Genomic DNA, 15,901 nt, shown 5'->3' on the forward strand with positions numbered 1-15,901 from the left:
TCTTCCCTTCCCCTATGTCATTAAATGTTTGAAAATCCCACCTTTCCTTTAATTATAAAATCTACTAATCATCTATTGGATGCTTATCATGTACAACGCACATTCAAGACTGAGTAAAAGGTGATCTTGGTTAGGTTGATAAATTGTAATGCAAGTGAAATTAAATGCCAGGAGAATGCCGTGAGAATTCAGAGTATAAAAGGAGTATGTATGTCTCAGAGTGCAAAGAAAAGCTTTATGCTGCAGAGCTTAAGAGAATGGAGTCAGGAGCCAGGCAGCCTGGCTTCAGAACTTAGATCTGCCACTTGACTGATTAGTCAAGTTACATATGCCTCAGTTTCCTCATATGTAAAATAGGGATAAGAATAATACTTGTCTCAAAGGGTTATTTTGAGGATTAAATGAATTAATATATGCAAAGCACACAGAACAGTGCTGGGCACAAAGCTAAGTGCTTTAGAAGTTCAGCTGTAATTGCTGTTGTTATATGTATGATTAGGGGGCTCAGAAAAAAAAAAACTTTATGAATGAGACGTCACTACAGTGACCCAGGTTAAAAGCAGGGAATGTAATGGAGACAGTGTCAGACATCCCTTTGCTGACAGCCCAGCTGAGGCACTAGGAGGATGAATGGCCTTGACTCTTGCTCTGGGGAAGATTAGACAATGACATTCTGCACCTGCTGCTCTGAGCCTACGGCAAAGGTTGCATATGTGCGTACATCTGAATTGAAAGATTCTCAAAGGATGTGCCCAGTTGATTTTTCCTGAGTCGTGGAATGACAGGTGATATTTATTTTCTTATCTTTGCTTATCTATACTTTCTAATTATTAATAATTAATATCGATTATTTGTTTTAATAGGAATAAATGAAAACCTGTTTTTTAAAAATTATTCATTAGTTGGCATTTATTGATAAAAAATTGTTTCTATTTTTCTCAAGCAAAGACTATAATATGCAGAAATTTGTGAGTATGATGAGTCCAGAATTCACTAGGAGGGTGTCATATGGGAATCAATCTCTTAGCTAGTAAGTGAGGCTGGTTGACTACCCAAAGTGGCAATGTGACTATAATATTACATTATTCCATTTAAATATTACAATAATAGAGATAGATATTACTATCTCAATTTTACATGTGAAAAACTCAGAGTATTATATACCACATTGGTAATCAAGAATTTGGGAATCTAATGGGATGCCTGGCTGGCTTTGTCCATAGAGCACGTGACTCTTAATCTCTGGGTTGTGAGTTCAAGCCCCATAGTAGGCATAGAGACTACTTAAAAAAAAAAAAAAGGAGTCAAAACTTTGGAATCTGAGAATATCATGGATCTAGTCTAGGGTTCTCAGTCTCAGCACTAGTGACATTTTGGATCAGATAATTCTTTGTCATGGGGGCTGTCCTATCCATTGTGGGACATTTAGCAGCAGCCCTAGGTTCTACCCACAAGATACCTGTCATACCCCTCTCCTCACAGGTTGTGACAAGCAAAAACATCTTCAGACATTGCCAAATGTCCTCCGATTGAGAACCACTGGTCCATTGTATTCTATTCATTAATTGTGAATATTAAACTCAACATTCAACAGATAAATCTCAAACCATTTTTAACACTTCACCTTTATAGGGGGTTTAGTTCTTGAACTAAATCTTTAATTGATGTTGCTGTTGATGAAAACAGACATTATGATATAATGGACACATTTTGTATAATATTTTCCTATCTTTTGAATTACTTCCACCCAAATGTGGATCAAAAGAATGAACATTTTTTTTTAATGTGAGAGAGAGAGCCTGAGTGGGGGAGAAGGAAAAAGACAGAAAGAGACAAGAACCTTAAAAAATTTTTTAAATGTTTAAATACATTTTTTTTAGGGGTGCCTGGGTGGCTCAGTCAGTTAAGCACCCAACTTCAGCTCAGGTCATGATCTCCTGATTCAAAGGTTCGAGCCCCACGTTGGGCTCTGTGCTGACAGCTCAGAATCTGGAGTCTGCTTCGGATTCTGTGTCTCCCTCTCTCTCTGACCCTTCCCCACATGTGCTCTGTCTCTCTCTGTCTCTCAAAAATAAATAAATGTAAAAAAAAAGGGTTATAAAATTTTTTTTAACATTTAATTTTGATAGACACAGAGATACAGCATACGTAGGGGAGGAGGGGAGAGAGAGAGAGGTTGACACAGAATCTGAGCTGTCAGCACAGAGCCTGACACAGGGCTCGAACCCATGAACCATGAGATCATGACCTCAGCAGAAGTCAGATGCCTAACTGACTGAGCCACCCAGGCACCCCTAGTGTTTTCTTATTTGTTTTTGAGAGAGAGAGACAGAGAGAGAGAGAGAGAGAAACAGAGAGAGAGAGACAGAGAGAGAGAAAATGAGTAAGGGGGCAGACAGAGAGGGAGGCACAGAATCCAAAGCAGGCTCCAGACTCTGAACTGTCGGTACAGCATCTGAGGCGGGGCTTGAACTTATGACCCGTGAGATCATGACCTGAGCCCAGGCCAGATACTTAACCAACCGAGCCACCCAGTCACCCCTAAAGAAAATCTTAAGCAGGTTCCACACTCAGCACAGAGCCTGACTAGGGGCTCAATCCCATGACCCTGGGATCATGACTAGACTTGAAATCAAGAGTTGGACGCTCAAACAACAGAGCCACAGGTGAAATGATTTTCATTCCTATTGTGCTATTAGTTTGAAATACTTTTCCCACTTTGTTTGATTAAAACATTTATCTTTTTCCCCTTGAAAAAATTGTGAGGAAAAAAATAGATGTTCTCTATGCAGTTTTTCAGTACCTTTAAGCTTAGAAGACACTTCCTGGTGGGGAGTATACAGTTGGAAATGAAGGGAAAAGTGTGGCATCGCTGTTATACACACTGACATACTTAGCATGCTCCTATGTGCAGTATAGAAAAGGGAGCTCCCTTGGGGCGCCTCAGTGGCTCAGTCGGTTGAGCATCTGACTTTTGGCTCAGGTCATGATCTCATGGTTCATGAGTTCGAGCTCCACATCAGGCTCTGTGCTGAGTTTAAAAAGAAACTGGGATGAGAATTCTGCCTCAGGTCCATACACAAACAAACAAAAAAACCCCCAAAGGTTTCAAATGCAGATCCTAAAATTGCACTGTCCAAACCAATTGCTACTAACCACCTGTGCATATTTAAATTTTAATTGAAGTGAAATAAATTTTAAAATTCAGTTTTGGCCACACTAGCCATATGTCAAGTGTTCAATAGCCACATAAGTCTAGTAGGTATCATATCGACAGCACAGAATATTTCCATCATTGAAGTAAGTTTTATTGGACAGTGCTGAGCTAACCAAATATTGCCTTCAGGCCCATTTTTGTGATGCCAGATAAAGCTTTTGGAATTCCTGAAACGTTTCCAAAGCTGTGTAATAGAACTGGTTGTTGGAATTGCCTGAACTTCCTCCAGAATTGGTGAAAAGCGTTAGAGTGGGGACAGTTTGGTTGGTTGCTACTTTCTGTCCAATATATTACTGAGGCTCTAAGACATTCTGTGGCGAATTTCTACAGGGACACAAGAGCCTAAAGTACAGACTAGCTCAGAAAACTTGAGTCCTGTAATATTTGGTAACACTGATGACCATTCACTGGATGTTTCCCATGCGCCAGCCTCTGTGCTAAATGCAGACTGCCTTTAATCCTCACACTACCTCTAATAGATGTGCCTCATTGCCACTATTTCACAGGGAAAGCAGCTGAATTTCAGAGGCTTAAGGTCACACAGATTAGTAGCAAAGCTAGGATCTTAAACAAGATATATTTATGCTCATGGGTGAAGCACCCCTGTAACCTCTGCTTCTTCACTTTCCTCATCTGCAAATTTAAAAGCACTAAATTGGAAAATCCCAGAGTTCTCTATCGTTTTTAAAACTATGTTCTAAATTAGAATAATACCCCCTTATTTCTCCAAGCCAATGAAATATGCAGGGTTCGGAATAGCGCCTTGCTACTTTTTCTCCTCCCAAAGGATATGCTTTCTCCCATCCCTACTTTTTCCTGAAACCTTTCAGGATAATGGTTTCCCATTATCTAATGTGGTTTTGACTGCTGTGATGTATATCCCACGCCACACATACTCCTGAACTAGATAACGTGCTCTCTCATGGCAAGGAGTGATTCGCCCCGGTAGACAAATCCTTAAAAGATTAGCAGATGCTCGACGAACGTTTATGGAATTAACTGGAAGGGGACTGGCAGAACAATGTGAATCAGCTGACGTGAATATTAAGGATATTACTCAGAAAGCGGGGCAGTCTGAATAAAACCCCGAGTGGCGGAGCCAGCATGAGGGTTGGAGACAAATGACCCGCAGACACCTGAAGAAGCGGGATAACAGGAAGGACGGCGGTGGTGACGCTCGCCAGGGGCGGACCAGACGGCGCCAGGACTAAGGGAGAGGCGGCAAGCTCCACCCACCCCGGAACCGCGGCCGCCAGCGCTCCCGGGTCGTCGGGGCTCCACCCAGAGCATCCCAGCCCCGCCCCTCCTCGGAGGTCGCTGCTGCGAAGGCAGCTGCGGCTGCGCAATGGCGCGCGCGTAGGCGCAGCGGCGCGTGCCGCGGTCAGCTGACTGCTCTGGCTGGCACGTGACTTGCTCCGAAGACGCTGGGGTCGAGAAAGCAGTGGGACCGGAGCTTAGGTCCGGGAGGGATGGAGCGCTGAGCCGTTAACGTCTGCCAGGCTGTCCGCCTCCGTACCTGTTAGTGCAGCCACTTCGTCGTTTGACACCTTCCTGGGTCAGTGAGCGGTGGTTACCCCGGGTGGGGAGTCCTGGCCAGGCCGAACCTTGCGCTGCGGTCGCCGTCTGGGAGGAGTGGGGCGGGCGCGGGGGCCGAGGCTGTGGCGTTGGAACTGGCTGGGTGGCTGTGTCTGATTTCTCGGCCCCAGTTCATTGAAACCTTGGCCGTAGGTCCTGTTTCAAAGGAAGAGATAGGAGGGAAAAAGAAATGGCCCTAGGGGTTACAGAATAGCAGAGACAGGAAGGCGGAACACTGAGAGTCTGGGACGTTTCTCCTTGCATTGGGGGTGGGGAGCGAATCCACGCCCCTTGATTGAGAGGGACGAAATGTGACAGTGGCCAGATGAGGATCTGGGGTGGTGGTGTGTGAGGTCACAGCGAGCTCGAGAGCCTTCACTGGGTGTACGCGCTTGTAAGTAGGGGGATGGCAGTTTAAAGGGTCAAGGAGCCCCTCGCTGCAGGCAGGATTGTCTCGCAGAGCATGTAGGATCTTTGTAGGCAGGGCAAAGAACGAGAATCCAGAGAACTCAAACCATTTTTTATTAGGATGGGGGAAGGGTAGGCAAGAAACCCATGCAGGGGAACTTGAGAGAGTCACGTAAGGCAAATTGAATCTCCTGTGTTAGGGAAACGTCAAATATTTCGGTGAGAGCTCACTCAGTACTTAGCACTGCTCTAAATTCTGGGTCGGGGTGTAAACAGTCCAGCCTTAGGAGTTCCCACCAGTGTTGGGGAGCGAAGTCCCACGCACACATCGAAGTACTACGAAGTTACAGGTAATTATCAAAAAGAATGCTAAGTGCTTTGGAATTGGGTAGGGACGGAGGTATGAACCTGTACTATCAGGAAATACCCTGGAAGAAAGATAACTGGGGTTGGGCCTTCGCAAGCCAATGGGATTTGAACTGGCGGAGAGAAGTGAGAACTTTCTAGGCAGGAAAAGCCACAGGATTTGAAGGCCTGAAGATGAGAAGGAAGAGTGCTTCTAGGGGAGTCAGAAGGCCATGTTTGTGGGGTATTTGAATTGCAGAGAAGTGAGAAATAATGTTGGGGTCCGAAAATGAAGACTACTGAATATTTACTCATTCAACTGATACTCCTTCAACTGAGATAGATACATATATATATACACATACATACGTATATACACCAAGTACTACGCTGCTGTTAAGGTTTAGAAAACAGGATCTAATAGAGCTTACAGTCAAGGGGAGAAGATGGGTTTTATTTTTTTTTAATTTTTTAATCTTTATTTATTTTTGAGAGAGAGCATGAGGGAGCAGGAGAGGGGCAGAGAAAGGGAGGCACAGAATCTGAAGCAGGCTCTGCACTGACAGCAGAGCCCCATATGGGACTCAAACTCATGAACTGTGAGATCAGGAGCTGAGCTGAAGTCAGACACTTAACCGACTGAGCCATCCAGGCACCCCGAGATGGGTTTTAATAAATAATCATGCAAGTGTGAAATGTGCTTGGGAGGAATAACGGAATGGTGTGAAAGTTTGTAAAGGAGATGCCTTTATAGGAAGTACAAAGGAGGCTTTTTGGAGCATATGACTTTCAAACTGTCATCTGAAAAGAGACTAGAAAGGATGAGAAGGTGTGACTGAATATGTTCCACGTGGAAAGAACAGTGTATGTCAGTGCCCCGAGATGTGAAGAGGAATAAAGCTTTTGAAAAGTGGTAGGAGGTCTAGCATGGCCAAACCTGGAGGCTGTGTGAACAGAGGCATTCGGGGGGAGGCTGGGATCAGCCCAGCAGTGCTCTTTTATCCTAAAAGTAAAGGGAAGCTAGTGAATGTTATAGGCAGTAGACTGAATTAGACGTATTTTTAAAATTTATTTTATTCTGAGAGAGAGAATTCGTGTGCGTGCACGCAAGTTGGGGACGGAGGACCTGAAGCGGGCTCTGGGCTGACAGCAGAGAGCCTGACATGAGCTCACAACCCAGGAGCTCATGACCTGAGCCAAAGAAAGACGCTTAACCGAGTGGGCCATCCAGGTGCCCCTAGATGTGGTTTTTTGAAATAAAATTTTTGTTGAGAATGTGGAGGATGCAAAAGTGAATGAGGGGAAACAGCCTTGGGAGGACATTGTTGTAATTCTTGCCAAGAGATGGGAAGGCGATTAATAGTTTCCTCCTGTAGGAAATGGAGAGCCACTGAAGGATTTGAAGTCAGGATACCTTCTCTCTCCACTAAGGAATTGAGGAGGTTTAACCGTATTCACTTTTAGAGGTGCTAAGTAGTTGGCCAAGGGAAAGAGTGATTAGATTGCATATTGACCCTTCACCGAGGGCAGTTCTAACGACCCCCGAAGCAGCCCTGAAGTACACAGGGGAGGCCGAATTGTTTGGGAGCTGACTAGAGATTCCTTTGCAGAGATCTGCCTTTGGTCCTCGAGAGTTCTCCTCTGGTAACGTTATCGAGGCGGCCTCAGTTACCTTTCATGTTTATGTTTTTCTCACAGGCCTCTGAGAGGGAGTAGATGAAAATGCTATTCATTGTATAGATAGGAACCTGTCAAGACCCTTGGAACTAGAAATAGTTTGGTCTCAGTTTGGCATAACTTCTAGAGTGTACCGACAGCTGGTATTGTTCCTGCTGATTACCTACATAATACTTAACCACAGTCATATCTAGAGAGAAGGGTGAGTTTCCTAAGATTACATTGTAATCTTTGATTCAGCACTTTTGGTGAACTTTTTCTGGTAGGACACCTTCAAGGGATTTGGCAGTGGGGGTCAGCGCTTTAAAAACTGTTTTTCTGTAAGCTTGGGTAAACCTTGTCAATACACAGTTCAGCTGGAGCAGATAATGAGCAACAAAGTAGAGCTCAAAGTGCTCAGGGTGTCAATCACGGTTCTTTGACAACAAGCAAGTCTCAAGTCGTGCTGAAGACAGAGTGGAGCCTCAGAACTCCCGGATCTTTTTCTCTTGGTATATCTTGCTGGGACTAGATAAAATCTAAAGAAACAGTACCCAGCATCTGACTCAAGTAAATGCTGAGAGCCGGGTAGTGTAATTCTGTATTTAAAACTGCACGGGAGAGCCTTGTTTTTAATTTTTAGCATGTTAGCCTTAGGAGCTTCACTTACATGTGCTTCACAACCTACAAAGAAACTTTTGGGCTTCAGAAGTTGGAGACTATGATTATTTCCACAACTTGTGAAATAATTCCGTTGGCCAGAGAGCAAAACTGGACCGCCAGAATACGCCTCTGTGGAAGGATCTCCGTGTATGTAGTCCACCAGTTCTGAAGCAGTCTTGCTGCTGAACTTGAGTCTGTTTTGGGGTAGCCACAGTTTTGACGAAGTACCTCCTAGGTAAATTTTGTTCTTGTACATATCCCTGATCTGTCTATAGGAGTAAATCATTTTCACCCTTTGGATGTGGCATTTCATGCCATTTTATTTATAAACGAATTTATGTTAGATTCTCGTTTCATAGATGTTTTTAAGACCTATTAGAAACCATTAGCATAGTGCCCTTGGAAAGATAACTCAGGCAATGTCCCAGAGCATTCTAAAATTTCTTATTGACATGACCTTTGGAACTAGAAATTTCAAGCTATATTCTTGATGAGAAAAATTCTTTTCCAGTGGGAAATCTCCTAATGTTCTATCACTGTGCAGATCTGCTGCGTATCTGTTGAGTTCAGAAAGGACGCAGGGAGGCAGTGCAGGGGAGGTGCTTGGGTTATATCAGAGGATAAAAAGAGCATTAGCTCTTTATTTAAAATGAGTGTGTATATTTGAAAACAAAATTCCAGGTAAGTGCAAAAATGGTGTTTTATATAAAGAAAGAAACTGATGTTTTATTTATTTATATACTTATTTTTAAGATTTTAAGTAATCTCTACACCTAGTGTGGGGCTCGAACTCACAACTCCAAGATCAAGAATCATCACCTACTGAACCACTCAGGCACCCCGAAACTGATGTGTGTTTTTTTAAAGTTTTTTAATGTTTGTTTATTTTTGAGCAAGAGAGAGCGTCAGTGGGAGAGGGGCAGAGAGTGAGGGAGACACAGAATCCAAAGCAGTCTCCAGGCTTTGAGCTGTCACCACAGAGCCCCACATGGGGCTCAAATCTGTAAACAGCCAGATCATGACCTGAGCTGAAGACAGATGCTTAGCCAAATGAGCTATCCAGGTGCCCCCTCCTCTCCAAAAAACTGATGTATTTTTTTTCCATAATATTTTATTGTCAAATTGGTTTCCATACAACACCCAGTGCTCTTCCCCATAAGTGCCCTCCACCATCACCACCACCTCATTTCCCCTCTCCCCCTTCCCTTTCAACTCTCAGTTCATTTTCAGCATTCAATAGTCTCTCCTGATGTATTTTTGAAGATATTTTAAGCAAGCTGTCAATGAATAGAAAATTATTTGTAAATTAAGCTTATTAATAGGTGGATTAACTTTACCATGAAGTCGTTTCTTTATGATCCAGCCTATACTTCCGTGTTTCTATGTGAGTGCTACTGGCATTTTGGACAGGACTGTCTGTTGTTTGGCCCCCATGTTGGGACAACCTAAAATGCTCCCATATTTTTTCCAGACTCCTGTAGAAGAGAGGTACCATTTGGTGCAGAACACTTACATGTGGTGTTACCATTTACTTGTTGGACAAATATTTGTGTACTAATTAAGTGATAGGCACTTTGTTAGATATTGGGGATCTAGAAGAGTACTCTTAATAATCTAGCAGTAAAATGTGTATAGTCACTCGCTGTGTAATCTTGGGCAGATAATTTCATTAACTGTTCTGTCATCTGCCAGTGGGGGTATTAATATCTTCTTTGAGTTAAGCACAAAATTATTTAGCATATTGAGGTGTTTATCACATAGTGCATATTCAGTAAGTGGTTGTCACTACCAATAAACAGAATCTCAAGCTTCTAGAGTGAAGAATGGGGGAAAACTAACATGTTATGTCTGTAACTTGGTGAATTTCAGGCTAGGATACATTGTGTTCTAGATAAAAGCACCTTCTGCTCTAATGCAGTATTGGGGTCCATTCACTGTTCTAAAATGCCAGCCTGGGGCTGCTTGGCTGGCTCAGTCCATGGAGCATGTGACTCTTGATCGCAGAGTGTGAGTTTGAGCCCCACATTGGGCATGGAGTCTACTTAAAAAAAAAAACCCAAAGAAAAGGGAAATAACGTTTTGGAAGCCATGAGTGTAGATTCAGGGATTCCCCTGGCATGGAAGGAATTGTTTGTTCCTTGGGTCATTGCTGAGTTGTAGGTGGCAGAGAGGAAGTCTTCAGGAGCTCAGAGGTCTTGACGATTGCTTTCAGTAGTAGGTGTACAGTGCCCTCCTTGCCATGTCTACCAATTCATCTGCTTTACTGGAAATTACAAGAAATTTTCCCTAACACATCCTAACCCCACCCTTCTCCCCAACCCTTCAGTTTTTATGACAGTTGTCTGTGCAAAAGTAAGTCTTGGCTCTTCTTTTTAAATTTATATATTTATTTATTTTAGAGTTTATTTATATATTTATTTTGAGAGAGGGAGAGAGAGAGAGAGAGAGAGAGAATTCCAAGCAGGCTCTTCACTATCAGTGTAGACTCTGATGCGGGGCTTGAATTTGTGAACCACAAGATCATGACCTGAGCCTAAATTGGACCCTTAACCGACTGAGTCACCAGGTGCCCCCAATTTATTATTTATTTATTTTTTAGAGAGCATGTGGGGGAGAGAGAGTCTCAAGGAGGCTCCATGCTCAGCCTGACATAGGTGGGGCGACCCATGACCCATGGTTGGTCCCATGACCCTGGGATCATGAGCTGAGCCAAAATCAGGAGTGGGGTGCTCAACCGCCTGAGACACCCAAGTGCCCCAGGCTTGGCTTTTACAAATTTATTTCTAGCCAACTGAAATTAAAAGGATGGTCATTTATAAACTACGTCTATTTAAGATGAAATTGTCTTCCATCTTTATATTTATGGCATGAAATTCAGGTAGTCTGTAATGGGATTATAGAGCAATTTTAAATATTTCAATTGAAACCAAAAAAGCAAAAATTAAGGCTTATTTAAAGAAGGTATATGTTCTGACAGTTTTTAAATTTCATTGTGTATGAGTCATGAAACTACCCCTTGAAAGGTAAAATTTCCCTTTTAGTTACTGGAAACTTTTAAATAAGTTTTACTACCAGTAAGCCAAGCCCTTCCCACAATCTCAAGGTGCTTCTGTTTTGAAGGGTAGAATTTTAACATTCAAAGAAGAAACCGATGTTCTTACTTACAAAAAGTTTTTTTATGCTTGTTTATTTTTGAGAGAGAGAGAGAGAGAGAGAGAGAGAGCGTGAGCAGGGGAGGGACAGAGAGAGAGGGAGACACAGAATCCGAGGCAGACTCCAGGCTCTGAGCTAGCAGTAACGAGCCCTACGCAAGGCTTGATCCCGCAAACTGCAAGATCATCACTGTGCTGAAGTCAGATGCTTAACCGACTGAGCCACCCAGGTGCTCCCCCATTAAAAATTTTTTAAAATTTTATTAATTAAATAATATATTATTTTTTAAAAATCACGACTGGAAGACTATGTGATATTTCTCTGATATCTGAGGTGTTTCTTCTTGTGCTTGTTGAAATAGGCCCCTTTAGTAAACTTGGTATTTTCAAGGATCGAAAAGGTTGTTTTGCATTTAGACCACCTTCAGTCTCATTGTGAAATTTTATTTACTGTGAAAGATGGTTGCGTTTCAAAGATTAACGTATTGTTTTCTGAAAGCGTTAAGATCAGTTCAGTATTGGAGCATTTACTGGAGTGCTATATTTTCTGTGGTTGGTCCTAAATTGGGTCGGTCTGGTACCTTCAAAAAGAAATGCTAGCAGCTCTTTGTTTGAGCATATTATCCCCACCTTTTATGTTGTGATAGTTATTGCTTTACCGTTTTGTTTTATATTCAAATCAGTTGCGGTAGGAAAATAATCCACGGCCTTCAAATTCCCAGCAATGGGTTCATACAGTAAATAGTCTCAGAGCTTTGCATCCAGGTTTTCCTTTCTTCTCTCCTTTCTTCCATTTTGAGAAATAATTGTTAGTTTTTTAAAAATGTTTTTTATTTTCGAGAGAGGGAAAGTGAAAGCAGGGGAGGGGGGCAGAAAGAGAAGGAGATAGCAGATCTAAAGCTGACTCTGTGGTGACAGCAGAGAGCTGGATGTGGGGCTCCAACCCATGAACCATGAGATCATGACCTGAGCCCAAGTCAGACAGTCCACTGACTGAGCCACCCAGGTACTCCACTGTTTTGTTTGTTTCTGTTTTTTGTTTTTCTTTTAACACAGCATACTTATTATTGCAGTCAAACAAAATAGAAGTATTTTAAAAATTTGACCAGTGTTTCTCTTCGGTCTCCAGTGTACGCTGCCTTGATTTTCTTTTTTATCTCATCATTTGGACTGTTTCCCTCCCACCCCTAGCCGCACACACAGACCTACCTACTCATACAGACCTTCATGCCCAAAATTGTAAACTCCTTCAAGATGGGGAGTTCATTTTATTTGTTTTGTTTCTTAGACCCTACCACAGTTCTGGAAACTGAAGCACTCACAACATTTGGTGAGATAAGTGGTATCATCCTGCAGTGAAAACAATTACTGTCAGGCAAGAGACACACGACAAAACACAAAATAGATGTCTGCCTTAATGCAGTTAATTACGTAGTTCTAAATGGGTTGAGGGAGAACATACTGAGGGGGACATACTGGTTTGGGATTATAATAATGGTTCTGTGCATGGTTGGAGGTAGTTGGGGAAACCATTTTGTTAAGGGAAGTTTGAGTTGGTTTACGCAGGAAAGGAGAAGTTGTTTTGTACAAAATGGACGGTCTTAGTAGAGGCAAGTAGAAAGAAGTAAAGGTAGGCGGGCCTGAGGTCAAGATTGATGGAGTTGAAGAAGAATGTGAAGATAAAGTAGAAACACTCAAAGACACCAGTAGTGATGACCGTGAGGACTGGCAAATGTTTTATTTCTAGGAAAGAAGCAAAGTAGGGGCATACATTTTTGTGAGTTATTCAGCTTTCTGTCACCTACAGCAATTTTCTTAGAGCTGGAAAATGTTTCCAGGGGGAAGTTTTTTGGGAATGAATCTGGACTCTACACTGTGGTCACAGAGCCACCTGCTACTTTTATGAAGCGCATTTAAAATCCTCTGTATTCTGTTCTTCATAAATTAAATAAAAATTTCCATTTATTGAGCAAAGCAAGAGTTTACTCAGATTTTGTTTTGTTCTGTACTTGTTCTCATATTGCTTTTGACATTTTAAGCTTCTAACCTGCCATGGAAAGCATGCAGAAAGTGGGTTGATGTGTAAGGTTTCTGAACTCCTCAGAACAAAAGTCATTTCCGTATTGTAGAACTAGCAATACTGTGTGATTCTTGATGATATGACATTTAGCCGTCTTATCAAGAATATTTATCATTTTTTAATAACATTCACCATATAATCACTATGTAATTTCTACATAATCATGGAAATGCCGATTTTAGGACAGTAGTTCTGAAACTGGAGTGATCACCTGAATTATCTGAGGGATGTAACAAGAATATAAAGAAATCCTTGGATCTCACCCTGTATAGATTAATGGAATATAGCAGGAGCAAGGGTTCCTGGATATCGTATCCAGTCCTCTCATTTTACAAATGAAGAAACTTCCGCAGACAGTGATATGCAGAACTGGGATCAGATTTCAGGTGTTCATAGTTTCAGTTTAGTGCTCCGGCCATTACATTGTGCTTCCTGAAGTTGACATTTGGGTTTTCTCTGGGTGTAATTTCCAGTGAGATAAAAAGATTTCTTGCCAACCTTGATCTCATGCTTCAGACGTAACTATTACTAACCAGCATTGCCCTTCTCTTCCGAGTTATCTCTAGGGTTCATTGTCACCATGCCACTTAGTGGTCTCTAAACTCTTATGCGTTTTTGAGTGTGAGGATATTGTCTTTTTTTTTTTTTTTAATTGTGTAGGGTTTGAGTGTGTTCACATACAGGACTTGATTATTAAAAATTTAGGAAACAGGAATATATAGAAAGGATGAAAACATTCATAATTCACTCCCAAGAGATCATCTTTAACAGTTTCTCTGTAATTTAATGTTTGTACATACATACATCCTTTCCTTTCTTTATGTTGGGATGCTGGGACGTGTACATTTTTATGGCTTTTGCTAAATATTGAAACTGCTTTCTAGAAATTGTCTTTTTCTTAAGCACAAAACTTTTTGGTCTCTCAGGTATTACATAGTTATTTTAGATTGAGGAGATAGTAATAATCTTGTTTATGCTTTTAAATGAATTTGTTTTATCAATCATGTTGACATCCCATACATTTCTAAAGTAATAACACATGTATGAGTGTGAGGGACATTACTTCAGGCCCCATCTGTTTGTTTTTTTTTTTAACAAAACGAACATTTCTCCCCATATTACCAAAGCAATACGTTTTCATTGTTATGCTCACAGTATTACTAAAGGCAGCTTACACTTGTTATATTTCTCAAGTTCATTGTTGTTACTCCTGCTTTCTATTAAATATTAAAACAGAGGTGAGGGAGGCTGAAGGTTATGGCTGGATCCCTACATAGGAACAAACAGAGCAGTTAGGTAACTAATACCAAAAACTGATGAACAGTATACAACAAACTATATGAGACTTGAGTTTCTGGCCATGATGGAGTTTCTGGTACCATACTTATTTTCTTACCATGAACAACTAGGAAATTGGACAGAATCTATGAAAAAACTTCTTCCAGATACTGGACAACAGGTAATATTTGAACTGAGAGACTGAAAACAAAAGAAGTGAGATCTGTAGTTCCTCTGCTTCCTACTCGGAGTTGCTTCCTGCCCGGAATCACTCTCTGGACCGTGATCTTGGAAGGGAAAACCAAGCAAAGCATGTTGGTCTTGCTGAATTGAGACTGGAGTTGGCAAACACTTAACCTGGCTGGAAATTGCAGATCCTATTGGCAAAAAGGAGGGAGCCAGACAGAAAAACCACCAAAAATTTGTCTAGAGGTCTCTGCAGGAGGGCCAGCAAAGAATTACTAGAGAGCTTTAAATGGAACAGTTTCCAGAGCACATGGGGCTGGGAAGTGTTTGAAAACCTAGGGCGTACACTGGAATCCCCAGAAAGTCAGGCCTTAGTAGTAGAGCTTAATTAGCTTTAGACACATTCTAACAAAGTTAAAAAGCCTCCAGTGTATTATGCTAATTCCCAAGTACCTGTCAGAAGAGAGTACAACATTCTTAAAATACCACAAAATCCAGTGATTGGCAGTGTAGCATTGTGAATTAGTGATCTGACAGAAAACTGAACATAATGAGGATTAAAATGACAGATTTAAAAAAATGGAACCTGGAAAGCTGAAAAATACATCTAAAGAGAAATGTTCGCTTTGTGAGATGAATAGTAGATACTCTAAGGACAAGTTCAGTAAACTAGAAGATAGAGCAAGAATGTACCCAGACTGCAGCGTGGAAAAACGACCGGAAAAAAGTGGAGGTTTTGGCCTGTGGGGCAGTACAGTAGCAGGCGGTTTAACGTGTGATTTTTGTCTCAAAAGAAGGGAAAGGGAAGCAGGAAAAAAAGTTGAGGATGATAATGGATGAAATTTTTTCAAATTGGATGAAAAGTAAACCCAGATTCAGGAAGCTCACTGAAGTCTAAGCTGGACAAGTCCTTGTGACCGTGGAGTAGGCCACAGCAAGTGTATATGGTGAAAGACGACAAGTTGGTAAATCAGACATCAGAATCGAAAAGTTCACAGCATGGGTGAGCACATAAACACCTGGAGCTTGCACACCTTTCTGATGGCCTGTCTACTTGGGAAACAGTTTGGTGGCTTCTTAGGAAGTGAGGCATACACTAATCATTCAACTCCGGAATCCCACTTCTCAACGTTTATCCAAGAGAAGTGAAAATATGTTTTCACAAAAAACTTTGTTGTGGAACATTCATAGCACCTTGGTTGTCAGTGCCTCCAAACCAGAAACACTGTAACTGTCCAGCAACAAGCGAATAGTATAATAAGCACGAAAACGGAATGTACTGCTGTTGATATGCACAATGTGGACAAATACCAAAGACTTGCTGAGCAAAAGGAGTCCAGT

At 41.7% G+C, this 15,901-nt stretch overlaps 1 protein-coding gene across 2 annotated transcripts in view; it reads left to right on the top strand.

The window, feature by feature from the left end:
• The first annotated feature begins 4,597 nt into the window (after positions 1-4,597).
• Positions 4,598-15,901, top strand: part of ATP6V1C1 (ATPase H+ transporting V1 subunit C1) — a 40,771-nt gene continuing 29,467 nt past the window's right edge. The window contains exon 1 of one of the 2 annotated variants that reach the window (XM_029923383.1): positions 4,598-4,772. The gene's annotated coding sequence lies outside the window, so the exon portion shown is untranslated. Of the gene's footprint in view, positions 4,773-4,916; positions 5,551-15,901 lie in introns of those variants that run through there. The other variant, XM_029923384.1, reaches the window with a different exon arrangement.

Source organism: Suricata suricatta, chromosome 15 (assembly GCF_006229205.1).
Source record: "Suricata suricatta isolate VVHF042 chromosome 15, meerkat_22Aug2017_6uvM2_HiC, whole genome shotgun sequence".
Lineage (NCBI taxonomy): Eukaryota > Metazoa > Chordata > Mammalia > Carnivora > Herpestidae > Suricata > Suricata suricatta.